The sequence below is a fragment of the Schistocerca nitens genome, chromosome 4 (assembly GCF_023898315.1).
Source record: "Schistocerca nitens isolate TAMUIC-IGC-003100 chromosome 4, iqSchNite1.1, whole genome shotgun sequence".
NCBI classification, from domain to species: Eukaryota; Metazoa; Arthropoda; class Insecta; order Orthoptera; family Acrididae; genus Schistocerca; species Schistocerca nitens.
This window is the reverse complement of record NC_064617.1, coordinates 229457834-229467601: the sequence shown is the minus strand read 5'-3', so window position 1 is coordinate 229467601 and position 9768 is coordinate 229457834.

The following is a 9768-nucleotide window of genomic DNA, read 5'->3' as shown; positions in this document are numbered from 1 at the left end:
TAGCTACGCAACGCAATGGGCAGTACCTGCCGGTATGCACTATTAAGTAGTTAGCTAGAGTAAAGGTGTAAAGTGGAATGTTACTCAATCCATCCCGACATAACTGACGTGGGATGTGGCGGTGCTTTGTCAGGCTGCAGCAGCCGGCCGAGACAGAAGCAGCAACAGGGAAGTAACCGATCTTGTGACTTTTAGGAGTTCCTAACCATGAACGAATTGTATAATTTCATCTGTGTGCTATGATAGTTTAGTTTTTGAGTTTTTGAGAGTTAATTCAATATCTAATAGACACAGTTCTCCTGTTTTCGTTTGCATCCGAAAGTAAACCGATTTCGTGATGTATTACAAGTTCCTAATCATATTTTAATGAGTTTCAAACAGGAGTGATAGCAGTGTGATTGCTGTGTACAGATGCGAGCTGAGTTGGTAACCTTTTGCTCACAGCTCCAGGCAGTGTTGGCTTCCGTCACACAGCTTGACGCTGCTGCCAATGGGCATCACTGTGAGGGACGTCGTGCACGTCTCATGTGTCCCTCGGTCGGTCCACTGCTGTGACCGCCCCAGGTACCGCCTGCACTAAACTTGACTCCTCATCCGTGGCCGCGTGGGAGATCAAATGGTACAAATGGCTCTGAGCACTATGGGATTTAACATCTGAGGTCATCAGTCCCCTAGAGCTTAGAACTACTTGAACCTAACTAATAACCTAGGGACATCACACACATTCATGCCCGAGGCAGGATTCGAACCTGCAACCGTAACGGTCACGCGGCTCCAGACTGAAGCGCCTAGAACTGCTCGTCCACAGCGGTCGGCACTGGGAGATCATTCCAGAGTCTGACAGGCAGTGAAAGACTTTCCGAGGGGCCGATCGAGGGCCTCCCTGGTTCGCTTGGCGACCAGGTCTTGCGCGTTATCTGTCGCTAACGAAGTCTCTGAGCCATATGCAATCGTCCACACTTTTCCAGAGGAAGCTCCTCGCCCTGCAAGGTCTGGGTATTCACAGAGGGTGGGTTTGCTGGTAATTGGGAGCTGCAACATTTGGCGTGTAATGGGGCCCCTTAGGAACATGTCTGCCAAGGAGGGGTAGGAAGTCAGTGTGCACCCGTGTGAATACCAGGGGGAGTCATTCCGGATGTGAAAAGGGTGTTCCCGGATGTCATGAAAAGTACAGGGTGCAGCCAACTGCAGGTGGTGGCCTATGTCAGTGCCAATGACGTGTGTCGCTTTGGATTGGAGGAGATTCTCTTTGGTTTCGGACAGTTAGTGGAAATGATAAAGACTGCCAGTCTTGCTTGCAAGATTAAGGCGGAGCTCACCATCGGCAGCATCGTCGACAGAACCAGCTGTGGTTCTTTGGTGCAGAGCCGAGTGGAGGGTTTGAATCAGAGGCTCAGGCGGTTCTGTGACCGTGTAGGCTGCAGATTCCTTACTTGCGCCATCGGGTGGTGGGTTTCTGGGTTCCACTTAATAGGTCAGGAGTAGTCCATTACACACAGGAAGCGGCTATTCGGGTAGCGGGGACTGTGTGGAAGGGACTGGGCGGTTTTTTCGGTTAGAGGGTCTCAGAAGACCACAGGAAGGGCGTCTGTCTAAAAGGGGGCAGGTAGAACACAGTAAGGTAGTTGTAGAAACGATCGGAATTGTATTTGTGAATTGTCGTAGCTGTGCTGGGAAAGAACCAGAGCTCCAAGCCCTAACAGAAAGCACTGAAGCTCAAATAGTTATAGGTATAGAAAGCTGTCTATGAGGGAAATAAGTTCAGCAGAATTTTTTTCAAAAGATCTAACAGTGTTCAAAAAGGATAGATTAAATACAGTTGGTGGTAGAGTATTTATTGCTGTCAGAAGTAGTTTGGCTTGTAGTGCAACAGAAGTAGATAGTTCCTGTGAAATGGTGTGGGTAGAGGTTATACTTGACAATCGTGCTGAACTATTAATTGGAACGTTTTACCGACCCCCGACTCAGAAAATACAGTTGCTGAACAGTTCAAAGAAAACTTGAGTCTCATTTCAAATAGGTAAACCACTCATACAATTATAGTCGGTGTTGACTTCAATCTACCCTCGATACGCTGGAAAAATTATACGTTTAAAGCAGGTGGCAGGCATAAAACGTCATCCGAAATTGTTCTGAATGCTTTCTCAGAAAATCATTTTGAACAATTAGTTCATGAGTCCACTCGAAGCGTAAATGGTTGCGAAAGCATACTTGACTTAGCGACAAATAATCCTGGACAAATAGTGAGTATCGTGACGATTACGGGGATTAGCGACCACAAGGCAGTTGCTGCTAGGCTGAATACCGTAACACCTATAACCATAAAAAAGAAACGCAAAGTACATCTATTTAAAAAAGCCGATAAAAAAGGCTCTTAACGTCTTTTTAAGAGACAGTCTCCACTCCTTCCGATCTGATCACGTAAGCGTAGAAAAAATGTGGAATGATTTCAAAGGGATAGTATCGACGGCACTTGAGAGATATATACCACATAAATTAATAAGTGATGGTACTGATCACCCATGGTACACAACACGGGTCAGATCGCTGTTGCGCTGTTGCAGAAGAACGAAAACAGCATGCCAAATTTAAAAGAACGCAAAATCCCCAAGATTGCCAAAGTTTTGCAGAAGTTCTTCAATGCAAGATGCTTTTAATAACTTCCACAACGAAACTCTGTCTCGGAATCTGGCAGAAAAACCAAAGAGATTCGACAAACTGCCTATTGGCTTCTGTCTCGGGTTCTTCGGCCGACGTTCATCTAATGATTTTTCTGACGTTTCGCCAGCACGAGTGGCTGGCATTGTCAAAGCTTCACCCTCCATTGCCGGTGGTGAACTGGAGGCGAGCTCGCGACCGCAGACTATATGTACCTGGCGCGCCAACGTCCGAGGGCTTCTCCGCGGTCATTTCCGGTGCGGTTCTCCTCTTGCTACCTGCGACGGCCGTGAAGCTTTGACAATGCCAGCCACTCGTGCTGGCGAAACGTCAGAAAAATCATTAGATGAACGTCGGCCGAAGAACCCGAGACAGAAGCCAATAGGCACTTTGTCAACAAGTGGCCACGAAAGCCTTAACAATTTTGCAAAGAGATTCGGTTCATACATAAGGCACTCCAGTCTCAAGACGCAACCAATACCGTCACGGCGCGATAACAGCGCTGAAGTCACTGATGACAGTGCCATTAAAGCAGAGTTATTAAACACGGTTTTCCGAAACTCTTTCACCAAAGAAGACGAAGTAAATATTCCTGAATTCCAATCAAGAACAACTGCGAGGATGAGAAACATAGAAGTAGATATCCTTGGTGTAGCAAAGCAGCTTAAATTACTTAATAAAGGCAAGGCCTCCGGTCCAGATTGTATACCAGTCAGGTTCCTTTCAGAGTACGCTGATGTGATAGCTCCATATTTAGCAATTATATACAACCGCTCGCTCACAGAAAGATCCGTACCTAAAGACTGGAAAATTTCTCAAGTAACATCAATACCAAAAAAGGGAAATAATCCACTGAATTATAGGCCCATATCACTAACTTCGAATTGCAGTAGGGGTTTGGAACATGTACTGTATCCGAACATTATGATTTACCTCGATGACACACAGTCAGCACGGATTCAGAAAACCTCGTTCTTGCTCAACACAACTAACTCTTTATACTCATGAAGTAATGAGTTCTATCGACAGGGGATGTGAAATTGATTCTGTATTTTTAGACTTCCAGAAGGTTTTCGACACCGTTCCTCACAAGCGTCTGCTAAAAAAACAGCGTGCCTATGGAATATCGCCTCAGTTGTGCGACTGGATTTGTGATTTCCTGTCAGAAAGGTCACAGTTCGTGGTAATAGACGGAAAGTGATCGAGAAAAACAGAAGTAATATCCGGTGCTCCCCAAGGAAGTGTTATAGGCCCTCTATTGTTCCTGATCTATATTAACGACATAGGAGAAAATCTGAGTAGCCCTCTTAGATTATTTGCAGATGACGCTGTTGTTTACCGTCTTGTAAAGTCATCAAATGACCAAAACGAATTGCAAAATGATTTAGATAAGATATCTGTATGGTGCGAAAAGTGGCAATTGACCCTGAATAAAGAGAAGTGTGAAGTTATTCACATGAGTACTAAAAGAAATCCGCTAAATTTTGATTACGTGGTAAATCACACAAATATGAAGGCTGTAAATTCAACTAAATGCTTAGGGATTACAATTACAAATAACCTAAAGTGTAACGATCACATAGATAATGTAGTCGACAGAGCAAATCAATGACTGCGATTCATTGGCAGCACACTTATAAGTTGCAACAGATCTTCTAAAGAGACTGCTTACACCACGCTTGTCCGCGCTATTCTGGAATATTGCTGTGCGGTATGGGATCCGCATCAGGTAGGACTGACGGATGACATCGAAAAAGTTCAAAGAACGGCGGCTCGTTAAGTATTATCGCGAAATAGGGGAGATAGTGCCACAGACATGATACGTGGAGTGGCAGTCATTAAAACAAATGTGTTTTTCGTTGCGACGGGATCTTCTCATGAAATTTCAATCCCAAGTTTTCTCCTCCGATTGCGAAAACATTCTGTTGGCACCCACCTTCATAGGGAGAAATGATCACCACAATAAAACAAGAGGAATCAGGGCCCGCACAGAAAAATGTAAGTGCTCCTTCTTCCGGCGCGCGTGAGAGATTCTTCGATGAATTTTGCACAGCACAGAAATCATACTTACATGTGTATGAAACTCGAGAAGTTTCCAAATCTAATAAAAACTGTGGTAAACATTGAGATAATTAGCTATAAAATTCGAGTTTTTTCTAAACACGAAGTTTCAAATGTAACAGCTGATTCAGTTTTTCATAAATTAAATGAACTCTAGCGTTTCATACGCCTATATGTATGGTTTGTATGCTGTGCAAAATTCTCTTACTTATGAAGAAAAGCGTACCTATAGCAACAAATGCAGCCAACAGTAAGTGAAAAAATGATGAAATTTGACATGAAAAGAAATTTGTTTTTTATGTTTTTGAACTTCCACTGCTATGAGTGTCAATCCTGAATCCTTCCTGGTCATGGTGACAAAGTTTTATGAATTTATTTGTAAAAGTATAGACACTGTAAATTAAAATGTCCTGTGGTGCCTCTCCTGCTCCAAGTCGGCTCGTTTGACGTCCTACCCCCATTAAGGACTGAAAAGACCTACCGTCGATTAATAACAAACTTCGGAAAATGCTGAGGAAACAAAATATGTTGCACTCTTGGTTCAAAAAAGTAAAGCACGAATGACAACAGGCAGAAGTTAGTGGAAATTCGCGCGACCGTAAGAAGATCGATGCATATGGCATACGACTTCCACCATCATACCTTTGCAAACGAACTTACCGGAAACCAGAGAAAATTCTGGATCCAAGCGCTTCGAAGGCTTCTATTCAATCACTTTTTGATGTGGTAATAGAAGATAGCAACAGGAAAGATGATGTTTTAAATTTCGCGTTTGATATGTCTTTCACGCAAGAGGAGCGTGCTATCATATCGGCATTCGACCATCGCACAGAGTGCCGTATGTGTGACTTAGTAATAAGCATCCCTGGCGTAGAGAAACAACTGAAAGAGTTGAGAAAAAATAAGAGTCGCAGTTGGTTTTTACGAAGAGTACTCTACGGCAGTGGTTCCCAACAGCTGGTCCGCGGACCCCCAGAGGTCCGCGAGCTATGCCATAGGGGTCCGCAAGATGCTATTACAATAAAAAATATATTAAATATATTTCGTACGATAACAGATTTTTTGTTTTGGCCATATCCTACATGAGCAGCTTTAAGCTCAATATTTTTTTAATAATGAATACGTCAATGCTCTTTCTAAGTACCAAAAATAGAAAATGTATAAAAAGACTCTTAATTTGGCTTTTTTTAGGTACTTGATACCGTGATATGACAAGGTAGCAATCATGCTCGATGAGGGAGTCCTCGCCGGCCGCGGTGGTCTAGCGGTTCTGGCGCTGCAGTCCGGAGCCGCGGGACTGCTACGGTCGCAGGTTCGAATCCTGCCTCGGGCATGGGTGTGTGTGATGTCCTTAGGTTAGTTAGGTTTAAGTAGTTCTAAGTTCTAGGGGACTTATGACCTAAGATGTTGAGTCCCATAGTGCTCAGAGCCATTTGAACCATTTTTTTGAGGGAGTCCTCGAGAAAATTTTGTTGGGAACCCCTGCTCTACGGTATCGGCCCCCTATTTAGCTTGTATTTATCGCGTATCTCTCTCCCAGCGCAGTGTCCCAAGTAAACGAAAAACAAGCGGAGATGACTTCTGCGTATAAGAGGGGTAAAAGAACGGACCCCCAAAATTACAGACCCGTATCCTTAACATTGGTTTGCTACAGAATTCTTGCACATATTCTGGATTCGAACACAATAAATTTCCATGACACGGAAAAAGCATCGGTCCATATATGAGCACGGATTTCGAAAGCATCGCCCGTGTGAAACTCAGCTTGTCCTTTTCTCGCACGATATCCTACGGACCACGCACGAAGGGCGCCGTATAACTTCCACATTCTTAGATTTCCGGAAAGTGTCTGACACAGTACTCCACTACAGATTTAACGAAGGTACGGGCGTGCGGAAAATGTTCCCAAGCATGTGGTTGGTTAGAAAATTTCTTAAGTTGAAGAACACTCGAGGATGAGTGTTCATCAGAAAGATAGGCATCGTCAGTAGTGCCACAGGGAATTGTGATTGGACTGCTCTTCTTCTCTGTATACATATATGATATGGCGGACAGCGTGAGCAGCATGCTGTAACTGATTGCTGATGACGATTTGGTGTTGCGGTGGCCCGGTGTAATGTTAAGCTCTATACAGCTTAAGCGTTTTCGTGGACTTACATGTTCAAGAATGCTGGTTCTGCTTTCTTGCAGCGCCGATGTGTTCTACTAGCACCGGACGCTTCTCCGAAGATTTCAGTGCTAGGAAGGGGCAATTTTCACTCTCTCGCTCTCTCTCTTCTTATTTAAAAAATACGCTACTGTTGGAATATCGTTCAATGCAGCAGAACATATTTATTTCCACTTTGTACAAAAAAACAACTAAACTTTATGACGAAAGCCCACACATTACCGGGCACCCAGAATCATTTAATTACACATTTTTGAACGCAATTAATACATAAGCTTTTATCGTGGCTGACTATCCACGTCCAGTCCACGTACTCTCAACAGCAGTTCAACGTCTAATAAACAGTCACTATTTCGAGGCTCTCCATTTGTTTTATAGCAATACAATGTTACATTACTAACTACAAATGTTACATAATTTACTTCACTTTGTACAATTTCATTTTTAGCTGGTTCATCTCCAGCTATTTCTAAACCAATATAAAATGGATTGACACCTTGAAAGAGTTTGTTAGCCGGCCGAAGTGGCCGTGCGGTTAAAGGCGCTGCAGTCTGGAACCGCAAGACCGCTACGGTCGCAGGTTCGAATCCTGCCTCGGGCATGGATGTTTGTGATGTCCTTAGGTTAGTTAGGTTTAACTAGTTCTAAGTTCTAGGGGACTAATGACCTCAGCAGTTGAGTCCCATAGTGCTCAGAGCCATTTGAACCAACCCAAAGAGTTTGTTCTTACACTTGCATTGATTCTACAAATCAGTCCACGATTTTACTTTACTTATATCAGCACTGGTCTCTGGCTTTGAATACGTAACAAATTTAAAACGATTCCTTCCACTGTACTTTCGCTAAGGAACGCCTGAAGAACGTTCCGGTCTTAAACTAAATGGACCTAATTTGCTTGTTCTTGGCAGGTCGCGCTGAACACTTGCCAGCGCCGACGAATTATCTCCCTTCCAGTTTCGCCTGCACAAACAATAAATGGGTGCAGTATCCCATGCTCATCCTTACACCCTGGTTTAAAATAACGCGTGTTCGAAACGGCTGGAACACAAGTGTCTCCAGACTTTCGTAAAATTCTGGGCGCACTATAGTGTACGGGAAGGTGACGTCGTTGAGCGGCTGTAGGAGGATACAAGATGACTTAGAGATAGTATATAGTTATATGCAAAAGAAGGTGGAGGGGGGGAAAGGAAAAGAAAGGAACTATTGATGTCAGCCCCATCGCGACTTTACGCGGAATCAGCGGCGACCAGTGAAAACGTGTACCGAACCAGGATATCTTGCTTATTAGGCAATCGCGTTAACACCTGCGTACCCGGACACAGTGTTTATCGCCACTGTGCGGACTACTTCGGCACGCCCCTCTGGCGACCCACGCTCCGACAGAGCGTCAGCTATCCGCAGTCCCTGCCCATGCCCTCAATGTTGGCTACTATGAGATTCGCGCAGAAGATTAGACGTAATTGTGCACCAGCACTGAAGAAGGTGCATCAGTTGCCCATTAAGATGAATCAGTTATATGACTGTGTGGTGTCTGTTCTTTCGGAAATACAATTCGCAAATAAAGTGGCATTGAAAAAGCAATAAGTACCCTGAAAACCAACAAAGCCAGTGGAGAACACTCAATTACAGCTCAACTTATTAAATGGTCTCAACCAGAAATTATAACTAACCTTCAGCTCATGTTTGAAGAAATATCGGAAACTGCGAATATACCAGAAGACTGGAAAGTGGATCTCATCCATCCCTTGCGCAAGAAAGGTGATAAGCAAAATGTAAATAACTACAGAGGTATATCTTTGTTGCCAGTGGATTACAAAATATTTTCAACAGTACTACTAAACAAGGTAGAAGCGACACTTGATAGCTAATTGGGAGAGTATCAGAGTGGATTTAGAAAGGGCAGATCTTGCTCAGAACAGATTTTCAACCTAAAGTCCATAGTTCGTCACAGACTTACAAACTCTAAAGATACAGTTGTAACATTTATAGATTTTAAAAAGGCATTTGACTCAATTGATAGGGAAACACTAGATAAAGTGATCAGAGAATCTGGCATCAAATCTAAATCAGCAAACCTTATTCGTGAAACGCTCACAGACACTAAATCAGAAGTAAAGTTTCAGGGTGAAATATCGAAAGCATTCAACATAAAAACAGGTGTAAGGCAAGGTGACGGTCGGTCTCCACTCCTCACTAACTACGTACTAGAGAAAATAGTAAGAGAATGGAAACAAAAACTAAAAGGAGAGAAGCTATCACCAATCAGACTGGGAACTAAAAACAAAGGTATTGAAATTCATGTTTAGCATTTGCGGATGATTTTGCCATTCTCTCTGAAAACTTAACAAATGCTGGAATACAAATCAATCTCTTGGAAGAAATACCCAACAAAGCAGATTTAAGAATATCTGTAGAAAAACCAAAATTTATGACAAATATAAAATATGCTCCGGAATCCCTAGCAACAGATATTGGCCAGATAAAGAGTGTAAATAAATTTAAATATTTGGGAGAAATTATCTAAGAAAATGGCTTAGAAAAATTCGCTATAGAAGAAAGAGTACATAAAATGGAGAGAGCTTATTAAATAACTAGGAATGGCTACAACAAAAGGTGCCTGTCTAAAAACTGTAAGATACAGCACTACAACACAGCAGCAAAACCAAAATATCTTTATGCAAGTGAATGTTTAGTACTGAATTACAAATTACACAACTTGAAATCCTAGAAAGAAAAATCATTCGAAAAATACTTGGACCACCAAAAAATGCAGAGGTATGGAAATCAAGAAGCAATGTAGAAGTTTATAGCAAAATAGAAAATATAAATGAAACACTACGAAAGAGGTGACTGCTATTTTTTGAAGATTTATACAGAATGAA